General features: G+C 46.2%; 1 pseudogene; it reads right to left on the bottom strand.

The window, feature by feature from the left end:
• Positions 1-398: 398 nt before the first annotated feature.
• The window catches only part of LOC119466564 (uncharacterized), a 34817-nt pseudogene continuing 12900 nt past the window's right edge, over positions 399-22315 (bottom strand).

The raw sequence follows: 22315 nt of genomic DNA on the forward strand, positions 1-22315 counted from the left end.
GTCAATGTTCTACCATTGCGATCCCTTCGTGCCTTGTGTTGCAAGGTTAAATCTGTCATTGACCAAGTCCAAGTGAAGTGCACTGCAAACGTCGTGAATGTCTCCTGCTCGCAGCTGTAGGTTCAACACCTACCGCTATAATAGCCACACTTTGCGTCCTCTGTCTGCACTGAGCACGAAGAGAGCTGTTGACGTCTGGTGCACGTCAGCGAAGCCATATTCGTCGACAACGCGATGACTACATTTCTCGAACACTTCTTGGTCACAGCTTCCGATTCGGTACATCCGACCACTGACAGTGGTCAGGGTACCGGTCGGGGTTACAGGTTTCCCGTTTTCTCGCAGCTATATAGCAGAATAAGATGGCAACTGTCTTCTGAAGAAGAAAATCCTGCAGCTCACAGAACCTTGAGCGTCGCAGATGCGATGGCCACAGCTGAACTCTCTTTTCTTCTTGATGACTGCCCCACCTCTGCGCACCAGCCGCAAAACTTCGTTTCCTCTAGCCACAGAGTGCCTTAATTGAGGCTATGTCTATTGTCGTCTGGAAATATAAAGTAGCATGCGAAAACAGCCAAAGTAGCCCTCAATGTAAGGGCGACCCTTGCCGAACAACTACTGCAAGTAGGCTCGTCGATTCGGTACCCGGCGCAGTGCGTCGACACAAGGTAGCCACCAGCCTGACGATAATGTCTTCAGCGAGCTCGGCCGCTTCCACGTCGCAACGTCGGAGCACAGCCGTCTTGGCACAGTTTTTGTAGCCGTCCATCTGGCTGCACGAGCAAAGGTGAAATGAAGAGGGTCAGGAGGATAACGGACATTCACGAAAACAATTGTTGCGAAATGTTAAAAGTGCGCCCAAAACTTGAAAATGCGTGGCCTCAGGCTTCATTCAGTTGTTGAAAACCACTAGAAGTCTTATAACTTAGTCGACACTGGATGCCCACAAGGTCGCCTCATAATTATTCATGCTCTAATAGCAGCTTCAAGGTTGAAGTGAATACAACCAGCGTAATTGTTCAAGACAGGTGTCTACAGGAAGATGGAGGCTCCGAGGTATGAGCAGTGGTGCAACATAGAAGAAATGTGGCTGGAGCTATCGCTCTGACAAGGGGACTTGCGCAAGACAAGTCCCCTTGTCAGAACGTTGGCACCAGCCACATTGCTTGTTCGATCACAGTAGATAAGTGTAATCGTTAACTGTGAAATATTAGTTTCATTTTACAGTTAACGATTTCACTTATCAATGAATGTTTATGCTTTATTGTATTGAATGGTAATGAAGTGTCCCTGGAAAAATAAATGACCCCGTACATGTCTGAGCGCCTCGACGTGATCCTTTACTCGGACTTTATTACTTTAGTACCAGCAAGGCGAGAGAGGCAAAAACCGAGCTCAGACTAATCACTAGTTTGAATTCTAGATAGTCTAGAGGTTCAAGCAAGTGAGCTCTAGAGTGAACATTACCGACACAATCTTACCAGCAAGAAAGTCGTATCTTCTCTTGTGTGCTTAGCATCTGCCCTTGAAGCTCGGCTCGCTGTGCCATGTAGACCGCTGCGCAGTAATTGTAGTCGTCCTGTAACTGCTTGTAGCACTTCGAATGCTTCAGGTACGCTGCACCAGAAATCAAAATCAAAAGTGTTATTCGCATCGCAACCACCCATGTACGGGCTAGGTGGGTTTCGAGAGCAGCGGTTGAGATCATAGTGGTGGAGATGAGGCTAGTAAATGAAAAATTGTTCCTATTTACGACTAAAATCTGTTTAGCTATCTAGGTTCAGTATTCAGCGTCAGCCTTTATGGGAAACACGTGACGGTCTTTCTAGAGAACCGTAGGTTGGAGGGATGTTTTTTTTATAGTGTATGGCTAGTGTCTGTGTTGCTGTAGGCACCGATGGTAAAAGTTTCACCAACATGCTCACAACATTTTCAAATTGCTTATTGTTATATTGTGGCGTATATCATTATGTACTACAAGTCACAAGAGTTTCGAGGACAAAGAATTCATGACCGGACTAGACACGTCTCTCTTAATGTGATCGATGGCGCTGACCTGCTTTCGGTATGTAAGGACCTATTAAAGCCTAAGTGTCATATGGGCAGATTACTGCAGGAAACTACAGCTCCACCATGCCGTTATACGTTCAGTGTGACTGCGGGCAAGTTGGCCTGCTGCGACATATCGAACATGTTCATCGTCAGTCACAGTCCGTCACTCTTGCGTGGTAAGTGACATCACTATCACAGCCGCTTGTGCAAGCCCGTTTCTTTTGTAAGCCGCGTCTTCTGTCGACAACATGTGAGAATCACTTCAACTGACATTGGTCTGTTGTCAAGGGACTGTCTCTGAACATTATATCCAGGACAGTCGCATAGAATGTGTTCTATCGTCTCCTCGCAAAGGCAGGCAGGCATTGCAAAAAGCATTGTCGGCCATTTCAATCAGAAATGAATAAGATTTAGTGAATGCCACCCCTAGCCATAAGCGATAAAGCATAGTGGTCTCTCTTGTGTGTGCTGTGCTGTGTGCTCTCTCTCTCTCTCTCTCTCCGCCCCATCTTTCATTCCCTCTCATCCCGCTTCCATGTGTAGGGTAGCAAACCGGTTGTGCTGAACTGGTTAACCTCCCTGCCTTTCCTTCTCCACTCTTTCCTTCCTTCCTTCGAACATCTTATGATCCATGGCGGTTAACATGCCGCCTGTGCTAGCTGAACATGGTTTATTATAACCCGCCGTGGCTGCTCAGTGGCTATGGTGTTGAGCTGCTGAGCACGAGGTCGCGGGATCGAATCCCGGCCACGGCGGCCGCATTTTCGATGGGAGCGAAATGCGAAAACATCCGTGTACTAAGATTTACGTGCACGTTAAAGAACCTCAGGTGGTCCAAATTTTCAGAGCCCCCCACTGCGGCTTGCCTCATAATCAGATTATGGTTTTGGCACGTAAAACCGCGTAATTTAATTTTTAATGGTTTATTATACCAGATGTCAAATTCTACGTATATAGCTTTTCGTGAGACCAATGAAAAACAGGGTTGCAAACAATGCAAATTTGTTGTGAGCGTTGGAAGTCGACAACATTTGATTTTATTGTACGATATAATACCCGATGCAACTCATGGGCAACGAGGCAAGCCGTAGTAGGATGCTTCGGATCAATTTCGACAAACTGGGGGTCTTTACTTTCAATATAAGGCGTGGTACGCGAACGCTTTTGCATTCCACCCCCATCGAAATGCAACCACCGCAGAAGGCACTTGAACCTGCGACCTCAGCAGCCGGCCAGAGAGTCTTAATTGAGCCGCCGCGCCAGGAAATTAATATTTACCGGCTGTACATGAGTTAGATAGTGAGGACTTTCTTGCAACTGTGTGCTACTAGCTAAGATATATAAGATGTGTCCAGCGTCAATTGTGATTTAAAAATTTCCTTCAAATAACACTTCATAAATAGCACACAGTATGCAGACAAAGAGTATGACTCATTGAAAAAGGACGTTCAGAAGGTGCAGCTCGTAGCATTGCTGACGTCACGGCCTCTATAAAGAACAACGCTGCGGTGGCCTGAGCGAGTCCCCCACCCTCTTTCCGTGGTGACTGCATTAGCATAAAACTAACAAAAAAACGTATCGCTACCGTCATAGAAACTATGCAATAATTGTGCTCGGCAAAAAAAAGTGAGTGGTATTTATGTTCATCTCTGTCAAAGCTTCCACGATGCGAACACGTGATCCTTTCAGCTAGAGTAAATTTAATGCAATTTCTCTCAAACACAATGGCAGACTCATAATGGTTCTCCTCCCCGAAGTAATGCTTTATCTTTTTCCTGCGACGTATCAAAGTGCCAATTTTATGCCTTTCCTGTAACATATACCTTCGTCACAATCCTTAGCCCTCTCCTTCTAATCCTACGAGTTCTCTCTTACTCCAATGCCTTTCGGTAAAAGCGGGATATCAAAACAGTGCGAACGAGAGAAAGGGGACATAAGGAAGGCATGGATGTTAACCAGTCAAGAGTCCGGTTGGCTATACCCTACGCTAGAGGAAGGGAGAAGGGGAAGAGAAAGAAGGGAAAGAGAGAGAGGGGGTGCACGCACAGTACTAAAGAGTTAAAGGCGCTCGTACAAATCAGACGTTCTCAGAAAGCACGAAACTGCCTTCATTGCCTTCTGAGCCGATGATCGGTAGGGACGGTGTTCTAGTACTTTCTGTTCACACAGGGGACGTTCATCTAGCTTCCTGAATGCGTTGAACATCAAGTGCCTCGTTACGGTCAAAAAGGAAAACCACACTCACTCATCCTAAATCTGGACCCTTCCTGACAGAAATCTTCAATTAGTTGAGCCGCCCCGCTGGTGAGCCGCCTGTAGATCTCGCGCTGTCGCTGGTTGAAACAGCGCCGCGTGAAGCCGTTCACGCATTCCATGGCGTCGGTAAGGTGACTGCAGCGTCAACACAATGCAAGAGTTCATTTTTCATGCTTTCAATAGAAGTCATTGCACGTGGGGCTCGATGCAAGTAAACGAGACAAGCAGAAAAATTGCATCGGAGGTGGCCTAAATCCCTTGTAATTATTTACGACTTGTTGCCCAAATCATGGAACTTATACGAGCTGGAAGAATCACCATCCTGGTAATATTAATCGTTAACAACAGACAAGAAACACTGTTCTTCTTGAAGGGACACAAAAGAAAAAAAACATTTTACAGCTTTATTACATACTATATTACCTTCTACAATACTAGAGCGACCACTCTCTCCAGGAATAAAAGAGGCTTAGTAAACAAGAAAGGACCCAAACATTGAAATATGGTGGCGATGCCGCCGTGAAATTCCCCCACCAGCTTGCCGTGACGTCATGTATTTTGACGGCGTCTGTTCGAGTCTAGTTGAATTGATTATCCGTTAAGATCGAAGAGATCGTATTTTAAAAGTCGAAGAGATTGAATTTAGAAACTTTCAAGAACGTTTACCGAGCTACAGTTCCCAAGTACGAAGATATACATTGAAATCTGTTACGTCACAGTGACGTACCGAAGCTGCAGTTTCGGCTCAAAATTAGAACAAAATTAACTGTGACCTTCATTTTCTCTTCCAAGGTAATATACTTACTCGTATTACTGCGAAATCACGAAAATATAGTCATGAAGCATTATCACTGTGAACAGATTTATTGCTTCTCTTTAGTGTCCTTACGTGAAGGTCACAGCTCCAGTCACGGACACCCCAATATGTCCCGCTATAGGCGAACGCCCAAACTATTCCAAAGCAGAATGGCAGCCACCAACACTCGGCGTTATCACGTGGTCTTCCTGCCAAGTACTTATCAGACACACTGTTATACTTAGCTTCTGTGGTATGACGAGAACCAGCGCATGCCGTGACATGCATGGCTGATGGCCAACCAACTAAAGTGATATTTTTTTTACATGCACTATTACTGTTCGAAATCGGCTCCTTCCTTGTAGCTTATTCAGACATAGGGTTATACCCAAAGATAAGATCATTACACAGGGGAATAATGGTAATGAAAACGAACTTTGGGCGTTTTCTTGCTTATCTTTCGGGCAGAATATGTGCTGAGAAATACTAGGGCCCTGCGGCTTGCTGGACAGCTGTCGAGTGTTAGTGCACATTGTGCACTCAGAAGGATTATTGTGTTGCCTTCAGTGGCGCGTAACATTGTCTTTCACTGCATATTTTCAGGAATTATACAACAATCCAGAAATCTCTTTCCTGCCCCGCATCTTAATTTGTGTGGCTCGCGTCACATGCTCGAAATCGCAGCGCAGTTTGAGATGTCCCGAAGACGGCTCTGCGCTTGCACTGCGGCCTGAGATTCATGACCTGCTGTAATTCTGACAAAACCAGAACAAATTGACTGACTTGTAGAGCACTGCACGGGCCTGATTTTTCTGCCCGAGCCCGGCCCGGGCCCGCTTTACGAGGCCCGAGTCCAGCACGGGCCCGTAATACAAAGCCCGAGCCCGGCCCGGGCCCGGGCGTACATGACCGAGACCAGCCCGGGCCCGGCCAGGGCCCGTGTTACTGAGCCCGGGCCCAGGCCGGGCCCGGGCATTCATTACTAAGCTTAGCTAGGGCCCGCGTGTGCATGACCAGGCCTGGCCTGTACGAAAAAAAAATCATTTTTTACTTACAGATTGTACCGTATCTGTCAGCCTAACCTTCTCGAGGTTTAATCAGCTGCAGTATATAAGCAATAAAAGGCCGAAATCTTTGTTTCTCCCACGGGAACATCAGTAATCCGGCCCATTGCCGTTGCTGCTAGTTTTCCGCTTGCGCGCATGCACTTACCTTGATTTCTACGATATGGTTCTATGATGTCATTTAGCATGCAAATATACAGGGTGTTTCATTTTAGCTGAACCAAATTTTTAAAGATTGCCTGTGGCAGATAGCACAATTACAATCCTTGATCTAAACTACTCGATGAGGCGGCCATTACTTCCACGAGAAATCAAAACGCCTAATAGCAGAATTAACAGAATTACGCTAATTAACTTTTTAATTAATTATTTTACGGCACATCTTTCAATATACGAATTATAGCCTCCGAGTTCGCTAGGCGTATCCACTTGAAACGAATTCTCAGGACTAAACCAGTTTCGAGATAATAATTTTCAATGTGTCCGACGAAATAAATCAAATCAAATCAATTTATTCTCCAGTTTGCATGCTGGACGGTCATTTTGGACTAGAAGCTACATATGTAGCTTGACGTGACCCAAAAGACCAGGCAAGGCAATAGAACAGCAAACAGTGTGCGCACATGCACAATAATTCACATATAATTCCAGCTGTCGCTGGAATTCCTCATAGACGAAATAGCTATGAACGGAAAGACAAAGAATATTTGCGTCATGGCGAGTTAACAGGATTGGAAAAAGTTTTAACAAAATGCATTTTAAACAACACTACAATAATAATACTAGCTATACAAAACAACCCAACACCAGCTATACAACATAGCATGAGACTGAATTTTACAAGATCAACATTTGCTAAGAAAACGAAACAGTATTTACATTATATACTCAGAACCATACACAAAGGCAGAATAATAATCACATCAGATACATTTACAAGCGACCAAAGTGTCAGCTGAGTTCTTTCTTACTGAAATTACCGCCATTTTTGTATCTGTTCAAAGTGAATGGTAGGTAATGTATTAACGACTGATGCTTATAGAGTGTTCTGAAGTATGGAATTGACCATATCTCAGGATTTCGCATTAATGCGGCGACACTCTAAGGAGGCTAATGGTTTTATGTAGTTCCAAGCTAATTTTGACATGGATGGCCTAATGGATGATCAAAACGCCTTATTGAATATTTAACATAATTACGCGAATTAACTTTTTAATTAATTATTTTACGGCACATCTTTCTACGAATTATAGCCACTGAGTTCGCAAGGCGTATCCACTTTGAACAAATTCTCAGGACTGAACCAGTTTCGAGATATTAATTTTCAAAGTGTCCGACGAAATGCATGGGTGTTCCAGTTAACTTTTTCAGGAAAACGCTGTTTTATGCATTGAAGCACAAAAGTAACTGGCCTTAGCGCTAAAATAATGTCATAGTATCGACACTGGTAATAGTGCGATCGCAAAAGCGGTAACATGGAAATGGTTTGAGGAGTGGTTCTTTGTATAATTTATTTTTCCTTGCGCGGAAACAATGTTCGTTTTTGCGGAAAAAAATATTTGCGTAGCTTGCACTGGCGGCGCAATGCTAAAGAGACAGCGGAGATGATGGGCACCTAGCTAGTCCTGGCTTTTGGGCTAGACTAAGCACTACCAAGTCATCCCCAGCATTTCCCAGAATTGATTTATTACTGATTGATTATCGATTAGTTATTGATTGGCTATCGAATTGTCTATTGCAAGATATTGGCCACGTATTTGGGATAGGCTAAGCACTACCAAGTTATCCTAATTTACTGATTATTGATCCATTATCGATTAGATATTGATTGGCTGTCGATTGGCTATCGTAAGGTATTGGCCACGTATTTGGGCTAGGCTAAGCACTACCAAGTCATCCCCAGCATTTTCGGGAATTTATTGATTATTGATCGATTATCGACTAGCTATTGATTGACTATCAATTGCCTATCGATAGGCAATTAGTCCCCACCATTGTTAGTTAGACTTATCCAGGCTCAGCTTCGCTACTTCACAGGTGTATGTGCCATTGCGCTTGGACCCTTTCTGCACTGCTGCCAGAATCGGCCCACATTTTTGGGTTCAGCGAACACATTAGGCCTGCTGAAACAGCTCCGCTGTTAAAAATGAGAACTTCATCTGTTTTACTATTTTCTTTGATAAGATATAGTCATCTGATAAGATATACAGTCAAGACAGCGGTGTGTATCTGAGAACAAACGAGGATAACCGATATTCTAGTTGACATTAAGCGGAAAAAATGGAGCTGGGCAGGCCATGTAATGCGTAGGATGGATAACCGATGGACCATTAGAGCTACAGAATGGATACGAAGAGAAGGGAAGCGCAGTCCAGAACGGCAGATAACTAGGTGGGGTGATGAAGTTGGGAAATTAGCAGGCGCAAATTGGAATCAGCTAGCGCAAGACAGGGTTAATTGGAGATCGCAGGGAGAGGCCTTCGTCCTGCAGTGGACATAAATATAGGCTGATGATGATGATGATGATGATGATGATGATGATGATGATGATGATGATGACAGTCATCTTGCACGTGTCACTTCAGCTTGTCACAAAATGCATTGAACCATGCAATGCATAACGGTCGCGTGTGCTCGAAGGCCTACTTAGGCCATTCAATTCATTCCAGTGGCAACGCCCAGACTAGAGAGAGCGACAGAAGAAAAGGAGAAAGGCAGGGAGGTTAACCAGAGGGGAAGGTCCGGTTTGCTACCCTACGCTGGGGATAGAGGGGAGGGGGAGGTAAAGTGACAAGAAAGAAGAGATAAAAAAGAAAGGAAGCACAGATGCACAGTCACAGTCTGTCATTGTCACCGCATGCAATCACTGCACAGCACAGTAGCACTTCCATAGCACTGTAAACATCAGTTCAGGCTACAGCCGCTTGTCCAATTCTGTAGTCTTCAAAAACTGCAACAGAGCTTTCGTCGCCCTCCGCTGCGACGTCTTGCTATGGCGACATTCTAAACTCTCGGAAATACACCTCTTGCCCTCCTGTTCGCCCTCGGAGTAACTCCATCGCATTTTAGCACAATAGACCACGTCGTGGAATATACTCACTCGCATATGCGCTTCAGCTCGGCCTCAGTGGTGGCGAACGCGAGGCTCTTGTTGCGCGACAGCAGGTCCAGCTTGCGCACACATTCGCTCACCACCTCGTTGTGGCACGAGCTGCTGCCGCCGCTGACCTCATCGTCAGTGTCGTTAGTGGCCCGACCGAACCGCGCCGTGGTGGCGGCCCAGCAGGTGTTGTCGCGCCATCGGCAACTGCCCAGCAATGCCACGCCTGCGATAGTGTTTATACGGCGAAGAAGGGGTATCAGAAAGGGGTAGAAGACACGATGGATGGATCAAAAGACGATTCAACAGTGGTTGAGATCGAAGAAAGACAAGATATTCCGTGAGGCATTAGTGCACCGTATGGTTTGTTTAGACTGCACTATCTCTGGGATCGACCAATATGGGCCATCTGGGTTTAGTTCTGGCCTCATTGCGCTAATTGCGCTTTATTACTGCTCCGTACATAGCTCTAGGCTAACTTGACGCGTCTTTTTCCTTCCAAGCTTCATTGTGACGCTGTTTTCGTTCTCCTACGCGCACTAGAGGGCCTCAAATGGTCGAATTTACGAGAAGAAAGTGGGCAGAAATCCAGATCCCATGAACCCCAAGTCGATCGTAAGTTGCCAAAGAAGACTTTTTGTTCAAAACCATATTGAAAGTGCCAGCTGCATTGAGAAATGTTATAATCGCTGTAGTGCATTCAATATTGCTAATATTTCCACGTGGCGCCTCCCTTATGTGCCGTAGTTCGCTACACGCACGGCATAAAAGAAACTCATAATCATCACAGATTTTATGGTATTTCATTGTGAACAAGGCGCCCGTATGCAAGCCGAAACATCTATTATTCATGTCATTGCCGTTGTCACTGCTGTTCCTGGTCGGCGTTCATTTTTATTGCGATAGCAATTATATGGACACTCAAAAGCAGATTTCTGCCGTCGGCGTCGCCGTCGCCGTCGGCGTCGCCGTCGCCGTCGCCGTCGCCGTCGCCGTGAGGTTCCGTATGACGTCATTTGGAGATGAAATCGTCGCCGCGCGCCGAACGCTGTATGTGCGAGTGAAAGGGCGCGAGGGGCGCGTCTTTCACGGGGAGTGAACGCACGGCGGAGAACAAACGCGCGTTCTGCGCCGTGCTCGCTTAAGGGCTGCAGAAGTAGGCGTCTCTTTTCTCCTTTACAATCACCATATATGTAGAGCAAACGCGCCTTCTTCGGACGCGCGAGAGGCCGTGGGGGAGGGGGAGGGAAGGGAGGCGACGTTTAGCTGCGGCACCAAGTGCCTATTTATATCAGAGGCTCCAGCAACAGTCACCAACGCCGCACGCATTTTGAGCTAACGCGGGCAAAACGCCGATGGCGTCGACAACAGTTCTGCGTGTTGTTGCTACCAAAGCCGCTCACCTTACTTCGTATGACATTGCTGTGTTGCTATCGCATTCATTGCTTCGCCCTTAGGGCGAAACTGTGACATTTTTTTTTAACTTTGACGATTCAATAATCCACTTCCAGAACTTGAGACCCAGCATGAAACCCCTCAGACCACAACGAATTACTGAATGTAAATGTTGTGAGGCGAATCAGTTCTGCGGAATCCCTTAAGGTGGAGGAAATGTCATGAAAGAGAAAATTGGCATCCACCCGAATATAGCACGAAGTTACAAAGAAAACCCATACGGGTTTCTCAGAAGGAAACCTCGCGGTTGCGCAAAATTTCGTCCCGGTCCGGGATTCAAACCCGGGACCAACGTCTTTCCGAGGCGGTTGCTCTACCATCTGAGCTAACGAGGCCTCATTGCGCTTATAAGGTGCACTGAGATGTCGTAGTAACTAGTTGCTAACGAGGAGACGGGCAGATCACAGCGCGAGTGCGAATTAATCGACAACTCGAAGCACAGGGACACTGAATATGGCGAATCACTTTTGCTTAATACCGCAAAGGAGAGAAAATGTCATGAAATAAAAATTGTCATTGAATCCGGGACCAACGCTGGCGTTGGTCCCGGGTTCAAATTTCGGACCAGGGCAAATTTTTACCCCAAGAGCGTTAAGGGTCCCGTGTAGCAGAAAATCCGGTGTCGGCGTCCGGCGTCGGCGGCGTTTTCCGTTAGAGAAAATCATCCTGTATATATTTAGCTATATGTATATGCCACGCCTTGCTATATGACATGCGGTATATGCGGGTTATATTGCGCCACCATTCTATCACTAAAGTTGCTCATACCTTGTCTTACATTCTTGACAAAGTTATTCCTCAGAAATTTAAGAATGACAGGCCACAAACAAATGTCATGAAACAAAACAGGGACAGCGCATGCCTTTTATGTTAAAGCTTCTCAGACTTCGGAGTGTGTTAAACCGATTAGACAGCCAGACCGTTTTCAGAGACAAAGATTCTTGGACCATGGCCCTACGCGTCGCAGGCTTACAACGCGACGCGGGCATTGTTACAGTTCATGAAGTCGACTGGCCTTAGTGGCCGATTGTGAAGTGTTGGACAACCGCACGTGTTCATACTTAAGAGTACTTTCTTCCCTGTCTCTCCTTTCTTTCTTTTCATCCATTTAAACCTCTTCCCCCGTGTAGGGTAGCAAACCGGACGTGCGTCTGGTTAACCTCCCTGCCTTTCCTTTCTTCTTGTTCCTCCTCCTCCTCCTCCTTCTGAGACTGAAATATTAAAAGTGCGAAATAATAACATGTCTGAAATTATGTTTGTTTGTTTTTTGTTTTTGTTTTTTTGCTTTTGTTTCTGCGCGGCTGTGCACTACCACGGCCGCTGGCTGAAACCTTTATCATCCAGCGGCCGTAGCACAACCTCCGGCATCGGCCCATGCAGGCGGCCACGTTCCTAACAGAAAGCTCGCCTTCGTGCATAGCGTTCGCCGACAGCGCTTCCCGGTAAACATTACGGTTACATAAGCTGAAGTTGCCGAGAAGCGTGAGAAGCAGTCAGGGATATTTTAATACTATCGCGTTCCACTCTTAAAAGCGTGAATTGCTGGGCTAGTTGGTTCATGTTCTAAAGCGAAAAAAGAACAGCGATAACCAAGACTCTTACACTCTTAAAAGCAAATCTTAAGCGTCTTCCAATTTTTTACTCAATTGCCAGGCTTACTTTCTGAGAAACCTGCATGAGTTTTCTTTGTAGCTTAGTTCTACATTCGGGTGGATGATAATTTTCCCCTTCAAACGTAATGAGATACGGCTTTTCTTTTCTTTTGCAACAGAGCTTGTTTACTTAATACACAACATGTATCCAATTGGCTTTTCTTTAAATTAATATTACTTGTGTCGCGGTACCGAGCGTAACCCTGCTCGCAACTTGCAAACAACGACTTAATTACTGTTAGGTTTTTAACTTTTTATTCTTACCTGGGCTCGTCTCAGAAGCGTTTGATGCAAGTCTTCGAGCAACAGCAAAATAAAAATGTCACAGTTTCGCCCTAAGGGCGAAGCAATGAATGCGATAGCAACACAGCAATGTCATACGAAGTAAGGTGAGCGGCTTTGGTAGCAACAACACGCAGAACTGTTGTCGACGCCATCGGCGTTTTGCCCGCGTTAGCTCAAAATGCGTGCGGCGTTGGTGACTGTTGCTGGAGCCTCTGATATAAATAGGCACTTGGTGCCGCAGCTAAACGTCGCCTCCCTTCCCTCCCCCTCCCCCACGGCCTCTCGCGCGTCCGAAGAAGGCGCGTTTGCTCTACATATATGGTGATTGTAAAGGAGAAAAGAGACGCCTACTTCTGCAGCCCTTAAGCGAGCACGGCGCAGAACGCGCGTTTGTTCTCCGCCGTGCGTTCACTCCCCGTGAAAGACGCGCCCCTCGCGCCCTTTCACTCGCACATACAGCGTTCGGCGCGCGGCGACGATTTCATCTCCAAATGACGTCATACGGAACCTCACGGCGACGGCGACGGCGACGGCGACGGCGACGCCGACGGCAGAAATCTGCTTTTGAGTGTCCATATAATTGCTATCGCAATAATAATATGCTTTAGTGGCTCTTCTGTTCTTTAACGAGCGTTCAGGGAACACAAATCTCGGCTGATTGGCGCTGACGCTTTCGCAGAAAGGATAAGTGCGTAGGCGTCGTCTCTTGGACGTGGGACGTCCCCGTGTAAGATGTTCCCATGAGGTTACAAATTTGCACAGTAAAGTGGATATTCGACGCAACCAGGCGACGTGCTTGTCGTGGCGCTAACATAATCGTGAAAGCTCATACAACGGCACAATATTGAACGCCCCCGCCATGACTTATAATCCCGCCGCCAGAATTCATAAAAAAAAAACTCTGGCTCAATGACGTGGCAAAAAAAAAGAAGCAAAATATATACCGGCCGTGGAACTGCGTAACGCTACGTCGCGGGCAATCACAACATTAAAGAATTTTAGGATAGCGTTGCTTACGCTCCGCTCCGCTAACGTTTCACGCACTCCGCTGGCTGCAAGAAATGCGTTGATTTCGCTTATTTCGCTTAGAGACGCCAGCCACGCGCTCTCAGCGTAGCTGTAAAAATTGCAGGACGCTTAAGGTTCGCCTTTAAGAGTAGAACGCGACAGCGTTATCGGGAGCCGTTCGCATCGCATCGTTCGCATACGGCAAGTAGGCTTCATTCACTGCAACACTGAACGTGGGAAAGCCAACTTCGAAAGACCAAGCTTACACCGATGCCCTTAAAGTCGGCTTCACTTTTAAACTGAAATGCATTGCTGGAAAGACGTTTTTCCGGGGGCAATATAAGTGGTCCTATATTAAAATGTGAAGGCCCTAGCGAGGACCAGGAGTGGGCCGTCCAGCGGGCCAGGGCCATTGCCGAGGATCTCGAAAGATTTTTCTACGGCGATGGACCTCTGGCAGCCTAGCCCCGGGCACCAACAGCCTTAACCGCTGGACAAGTAAAGTTTATTCCTATCCTATCCTAACACCTTTCTTGTTATTTTAATAATTGTTTGCTATTGCCCCGACGCGGGCAGGTCTGGTAGAAATGCTGGAAAAGGGGTTTGTATTTGAGTTTCCTCGTAGCAGAATTATGTTTTCTCGTACATTCAAACTACAATCCGACGCCGATTGGTAAACTTGTAATTTATCATTTTTCTGGCGGATTTCACTGGGAGAAATTCAATTTTTGTTCACCAAAACCTTGCACCACGTGGAGCGCCTGCGCGGTCGATGTGGTTTGATGATTTTCTCCGCCACCCGCGATCACACGCCGATTGCCGACGTCGGATTTTCTGCGACACGGGGCCCTCAACGCTATCGCGTTAAAACGACAAAGCGAGCAGTAGACGCACCCGCTCCGCTCAAATGGCGTCGTAGCGGAGCGTCGGCAGCGTTCTTCGTTCCGCTGCCGATGAGAGCGTTGTGTGCACGCGCATTAGCGTTACCGCTAGCGTTCCGCTGAGCCGATGTGTGCAAATCGTTGAGATACGCTGGTCTGAGCGGAGCGAACCGTGAACGCTCTGCTAAAACTAAAGTCACGACATTCTGCTGAATAACTGGAAGCTGATCTCTTTGAAGATGAGGCGTTGCGTACCTTTTGAACAGCAAAGGCAAGAACTGGAACTTTGCCAGCGCACTGAGATGTCGTTGCAACTAATAAGAACGTATTTCGCTATTTATAGCAGATTTCATGAAAATAGTCCAAGCGTTCAGAGAAGGTGACACGGCCTATTCATTCCACTTGTGCCCACCTGGAAGGTAAATGTGAACCCAAGAAAGGAACTTTAAACGTAGTGACACGACATAAAACGTAATTAATTTCGAAGATTCTTAGAGATATAGGATTTATTTCTTCTGAGCATCACTCTACCCATTTGACGACGAAAGAGTATCTGCTGGACGCCCTCGACGGTGCCGCTTATATCGTGTAATCCACGTCGGACACTAAGCGAAAGAAATAGGCAATAGCTTTCTTTGCAGGTCCAGAGTCTGGCGAAATATCGTGGGGTCGTGACGAAACACGAAGAAAGCATGATAAGATCATGGACGGAACGAGGCTCCTCGCGTGGGGGCCACCTTAATCGGCGCCTGTTCTGCTTTCTTCAGCTTTCTTTTCAATATTTTCTCATTGTCTCTACAAGTTCTGGCGGTTATTATTATTATTATTATTATTATTATTATTATTATTATTATTATTATTATTATTATTATTATTATTATTATTCTTGTTGTTGTTGTTGTTGTTGTTGTTGTTGTTGTCGGTGTCGTTGTCGTCGTTGTCGTTGTCGTCGTCGTCGTCGTCGTCGTCGTCGTCGTTGTTGTTGTTGTTGTTGTTGTTGTTGTTGTTGTTGTTGTTGTTGTTGTTGTTGTTGTTGTTGTTGTTGTTGTTGTTGTTGTTGTTGTTGTTGTTGTTGTTGTTGTTGTTGTTTTAGTCGGACGTACGGACAATGCTTTAACCGAAGCGACAGTGCAGCGATCGGTGTTCGTCATAGTTGACCGACTGTCTCTCATGTGGCTTTGCTTGTACGAGTAGTAGAATGTGAAAAGAAGGAAAAAGTGCGCATCAACCAGGCGGGGTCATTGCTAAGCAAAGAGAAAGCCCTTCTCCTTGCTCCTGTAATTCTTTCATTTGCTTCGCGCTTGAATACTGTCGCAATCTTAATCGAAGCGGCTCGCGCTCTCTCCAGACGTGTTGAGGCACGGCCCCTGAAAAGGCAAATTTGCCATTATCGAAGCCCCCGCCGAGCAAGAAGAGGACGGCCGAAGCGGGCTGCTTTAGTGGGGGCACTGCCAGATCCCACAGGAGCGGTGCCTACGGGGACGCTGACACTTCGCGCACTGTTTTTTAGTATTTAGTTCATGTGTCGCCATTCTGTGCCAATACTTATACGACCTTCCCGCTTTTCTTACTCGAATGCTTCCCCGCTATATGTGTATGCGTGTGAAGGAAAGAGAGGGAGAATTCTGTGAGTGTTGGTAGGCCATTCCGTGGTTGTCCTGCGCCTGACGATTTGGGAAGTCCTGCAGTTTTACTAGCTCTATTCTGGAGGCTGAGTATTTTCGAAGCTAGCTCTGACTAGCGCTATATGGACTGTCTCCAGAATGCCTTGACGTTTGGCGAACCTGACAAACCAGACCATTCGTTAGCATTAGCCATGAACTTAATGTCATTGCTTAGGTAAGAGCTTGCTAAACAACAGACAGTTTAGAAGTCGCTTCGGAGCCCACTTAAAATGCAACAATCGTGATCGTGTTCCAAGTGGGCTGATGTTCTTCAATGAGGTGAATATTTTCTCGTGGCAAAGCTCCCCCTATAGCTAGACGCTTTGTTGTTGTAGCAGACGCAGCTTAGTCGTTGTTATTCCTATTTCTGTCGCTGTTACTGTTACTGCGTTTGATTTCGTTGCTGCTTTTGTCGTTGTTGAGCTCTCAGGGAGAGGTTTTCTTTTTAACACACCGGTGGTGCCAGTGAACCAAAGATAGACCGTAGAGGTGTAGCATTATTTTGGCCCAACTACCAACCGTGTAGTCATTGCATGCGGTCACAAAAATTAATAACGCACTCGAAGATCACTCACATGCGGGCGATATTCGATGCACCTCATGCGAGCGCGTGTGGGAGCACATCACACGTTACTCTACAGCGGGAACCGAACAAGGGATCGAGAAATATGCCCCGCTAGAAGAAAGCCCGAAGGAAGAAGAGAGAAGCAGGCTTGACCTTCTTGATTTCATTACAGATATATCTCAGGCACCGAACGTATTGCTTTGAAAGGGATCCTTCAGAATCATGTTCAGTATATATAAGATGGTGAACATCCACCTTGAATCCCGGATCACGATGGTCATGTGCCTGAAATACTTTTATACTTTTATACCTTTACAGAATGCGTTTATGCTTTCATAAATGCATAAAATGTTCACCAACGTCTCGCAATTTTCGTGAGACGAGAATTCCGTGCCGGCATCAAAATCAACTTATGTGTACACTGGAAATTTCGCTAACCCGCTTCAGTTCCTGCTGCGGCAGTACGACATCTATGGTGCACTCTGATTTTTTTTTAAAGAGGCACGCTTTTTCACAATTGATGACAATTGTGGAAATTCATAGCATTGATCAGCTCGCCAATTTGACGTTCTTCTTAATGATATTTTTGTGCGTGTAACTGTTAAGCTATAAAAGTTTTATCGAAATAAATCATTGTTGGCAGTCAACCCGGCATGACCTTCGTCCTTGTCTGGAGAGATCGTAATCCCCGAAGAAAGTCAAAATGGCACCGCTAGTTTTATTCTGAGTAATCATTATTGCACTGGCAGTGCATGTTATTACACATAAACGCACACACACATGCACACACTCTCTGTCTCTCTCTTCGAATCTTTTTTTCAGCAAAGACAAGCGCTGATCAAACCGCCTTTCACCGCTGATTGTAACCGCCTTCTGTCAATTCCGTCTGCGACTATAGTTCATTTAACTTTGGTGGTTCTGATTGACACCTTATACCCATTCTTCGCTTACCCGTGGCCGCATTTAAATGAGGGCGAAACGCAAAAACGCCGGTGTACTTAAATTTAGATGAACGTAAAGGAACCCCAGGTGGTCCAAATTATGCTGGATGCTTCAACAGACGGCAACCCTCAAAAATCACTGTATAGTTTGGAAGCTAAATTCCCCAATTTAACATGTTCCTTTACTCGTATGCTTCGTATGTTTTTATACAACACTGTTGCTTTAGTTGCTCTTTGTTAGCGTCGTGAAATGTCACTCCTTTCATTTCATTTCATTTCATTTTCTTAAAGACCCCACGTGGGGGGTATTACATAAGGGGTGGGGTCAGCAAAACATGAATGACTGTGCCATATGTGTTTATGTACAAAAAAGGTTATCTAAATTTTCAGCGAATAATGATGCACAGGTGATGTCGACGATATGTTGGGGAAGGCCGTTGCAATCTTTAGCTGCACGTGGAAAGAAGGAAGCTGAAAAAGTAACAGGTCGGGCCCGTGGACGAAAAACTTGAAGGGTGTGGCTGATGCGGTGAGAAATGTACGATGCTGGCATGATGTAAGGTGCGTGATTAAGTGATGAGTAATAGAACTTGTGGTACAGTAATAGAGTGGCTATGCGACGGCGAACTGAGAGAGGCGATATCGAAGATTTAGTTTTCAAAGCTGAAACACTGACGTCATACGAATAAGAAGAATGGATGAACCTTGTAGCGCGATATTAGACTGCTTCTAGATCGTTTATGAGGTTAACATGATGCGGGTTCCATATAGCAGATGCGTATTCTAGTTTAGGTCGAACGAGTGACTTGTAAGCGAGCAATCTTACGTGATGTGGGGTGAGGTGAAGATGACGTTTAATAAATCCCAGTGTTTTGTTTGCTGATGATATCACGTTAGCGACATGTGCGTTCCATGTTAGGTCTTTAGATAATGTAATGCCTAAGTATTTGAAAGACGATACGGATTCTACGGAGTCTTTAGCGATTTTGTACTGAAATTCATTAATCTTGTGTCGACGGGTAATGGAAAGGACCTTGCATTTGCTAGGGTTAAGAGTCGTGAGCCAATTTCCACACCATTGTTGGATGTGGTTAAGATCCTGTTGGAGGGTTTCTTGATCAGTAGTGTTAGTTACTCGGCGGTAGATAATGTAGTCGTCAGCAAACATTTGAATTTGACAATGTACATGCAGTGGGAGGTCGTTAATATAAATCAAAAACAAAAGACGGGCGAGAACGGAGCCTTGTGGGACACCTGGTGTTACAGGAAGAGGTTTAGACGGCTGGTTATTTATGATGACTGATTGAGAGCGATTTGTTAAGAAGGCTTTGATCCACTATAGTACGTTATGATGTAGGTTTAAGCGAGATAGTTTTTGTAATAACCGTTGATGTGGAACTTTGTCAAATGTCTTGGCATAATCCAGAAAAATAGGGTCAACCTGAAGGTTAGCGTCCAAGTCAGCATGCAAATCATTGAAGAATATGGCTAGCTGAGTTTCGCATGAATACCCTTTACGGAAACCGTGCTGGTACGGATGGAAGAAATTGTTAGCGTCCAAGAAGTCCATAATGTGAGAGTATATGGCATGTTCCATGATTTTGCAAGGGACGCTAGTTAAAGATATGGGACGGTAGTTTAGAGGACAATTTTTATCACCTGATTTGTAGAGTGGAACGACCTTCCCAGATTGCCAATCATTCTAGCCTCTTAGTGATGCTTCGGTTCTCAGAGAAAATATAATTAAACGCGCTCTTACTGCACTTCACTTTTCTCAAACACAAAGTAAACATTACTCCAGTACAATCATATTATCATGATGATGATATGCTGATGGTTGTGGTGATCTTTCGAAATACGGCACGTACTTTCAACTGAGAATGTGGCAAGAATCGCATGTTTATGCAAATGAGGTAAGAAAGAAGAAGCGGCAAAATGACCATGCCAGTGAGAAAATGCGTGGCAGATCATTAAGTCCCGCTCAAACCTGTATCAAGCATTCCCACTTCGATATCGAAAACTGAAAAAGGTTTCTAAAATTAGGTGATTAAATATAAGAAGAATGTGCACTAATAACTTGAACACATAGCGGAACTAATCAAACGCTTTTCATGACAGTCAAGGTAAAGATTTCGGTTTGTCCGTATACGGCGCCAGGGAGGAGCTTCAAGGCCACCTGATAGGCCCGACGCATCATGGCGTCAATTTGGTCGCGCTCTTGCTGATTTATGTGATGTTAGGGGAGGCCGTTGACGATTCGACTCACTATCAGACTTCGAACGAGCCTAAGAGCATATTCTTAGTACTTCCTCAGTAATATCCACCCCACAGCATACCCTTCACGCTGTCCGTGGTGTTCCGAGAAAGCCACTCTATTTCACATTACGTGGGCGTGTCGTGCAATTACTGCCTTACCCCCCGTCCAACACCCGAGCGCGGAGACGGTGGGAGTCGCTGATGGCTGGCGAGGCCCTGGACGATCAGCTTAGCTTGATTGTCAGGGCACGCAGGGCGGAGTTCTGGACTGAGCGCCCCCCCCCCCCCCCCCCTTTTCTCTCTTGCAAAACCAAGAGCCTCCGATCTTAGAAGACTCGCCGCGAACCTTACAATCACTCAGTAAAAGTTTACATCCTCATCCCCATCTTCTTCTTCTTGTCCGTACGGCACGTTTATCGTCTCCGCCTCAATCTTAAGGTTGCACTGTTCAATACCAAGAGGCAACAGGCGCCATGTATTCAAAAGCTGAAACGGCAAAATGTGATAACACCAGTATACCGTGCATTGAGCGCACGAGGTACCCAGGTGATCGAAATTTATCCTGAGTACCCCACTATACGGTGGTGGCCCGATGTTCTCGATATGTTCCGTATAGTTCCTTTGTCTACCGAACATAAAAAGGACAGTAACACATGCATAACATGTTTGTGTTTCTCAGCACACGCATATTGTCACGCGCTAAGGCAAGCGCAAGCAACAGTACCAGCAGCCAGACACGAAGAATGCCAGACACGAAGGAAGACGGTTCTCCAGCTGGCGCGGGATCTTCGACTTCGTCGTCTTCTCCGTTCTTGCTGGGCACCCAATGATGATTGTTGGCTGGCTCAAAACACCAGGTGGCATTATTCCCCCTCCCAATGAAGCATCGACTCGATGCTCAAACAGAAGACGTACATGAAAAGTACACAAATGAGGTAAGACGCACAAAAAAAAATGTAAACGTGCTAGCCCAGATACGGACATGCACACTAGGCAAAAAATGCGTTCTGTGGTCGGGAAAAACAATTCGCTTCGGAGTTCTTCGGAGGACGATGCGACTACAGCAAAACGTTTGTTCAACACTACGCTATGTGAACATCACCGTGTAAAATACGGCTTGAGTCGGACGACATGTACAATCTCTGCACGGGGTAAGCGGCGCTTGGACGATGGCAGGTCTCCGTCAGGAATCACTTCATAGTTCACGTCGCTAACACGCCTTAGCACTGTGTACGGTCCGAAGTACTTGCTCAGGAGTTTCTCGCTGAGGCCTCGCCGTCTAATGGGGGTCCAAACCCAAACTTGGTCGCCGGGCTCATAGGTAACTTGTCGATGGTGGAGATTGTACCTTATTGCATCTGTAGACTGCTGCTGTCTTATGTGCACACGGGCCAGTTGACGTGCTTCCTCGGCGCGCTGAATGTACTCCTCGACGTCAGGAGCTAACTGGTCGAGCTCATCGATGTCGTCATACGGAATCATGGCGTCGAGCATAGTTTGGACATCTCGACCATAAACGAGACGAAACGGCGTGAATCGTGTAGTTTCCTGCGTGGCAGTGTTGTACGCAAACGTTACGTACGGCAGGATTTCGTCCCACGTTTTGTGTTGCACATCCACGTACATAGATATCATGTCTGCCAGTGTTTTGTTTAGTCTTTCTGTCAAGCCGTTAGTCTGAGGGTGGTATGCAGTGGCCTTTCGATGACTCGTATAACTCAACTTGAAGATGTCGTCCAGGAGCTTCGCCGTAAATGCGGTTCCTCGGTCAGTGATGATGAATGACGGGGCGCCATGCCGAAGCACAATGTGATGCATAAAAAACTGGGCAACCTCAGATGCTGTCCCGCGTGGTAGTGCCTTCGTCTCAGCGTAACGCGTCAAGTAATCAGTTGCGACAATGATCCACTTATTGCCGGAGGAAGACAAGGGAAAAGGGCCTAGAAGGTCCATTCCAACTTGATCAAACGGCGTACGTGGAGGGTCGATGGGTTGTAGAAGGCCTGCAGGCTTGAAGGGGGGTGACTTGCGGCGCTGGCATTCACGACATCCTTTCACGTAGCGTTTGACGCAAGCAGTCAGTCTAGGCCAGTAGTACAGCTTTCGTACCCTGTCCAGAGTCCTTGAGTAGCCCAAGTGACCAGATGTCGGCTCGTCGTGGCAGGCTAATAGAATGTCGTCGCGAAGGGCTTGAGGCACTACTAGAAGATGTGGTTTGTCGCCGGCACCTGTGTTTCTTTTGTATAAGATGCCCTCTCGTAGGCAAAACGACGACAACCGTCGCGAAATCGAGCGAGGAATGGACGCGATGCCGCCTTCTAAGTGATAGATGATGGGCCT

The sequence above is a fragment of the Dermacentor silvarum genome, chromosome 10 (genome assembly GCF_013339745.2).
Source record: "Dermacentor silvarum isolate Dsil-2018 chromosome 10, BIME_Dsil_1.4, whole genome shotgun sequence".
NCBI classification, from domain to species: Eukaryota; Metazoa; Arthropoda; class Arachnida; order Ixodida; family Ixodidae; genus Dermacentor; species Dermacentor silvarum.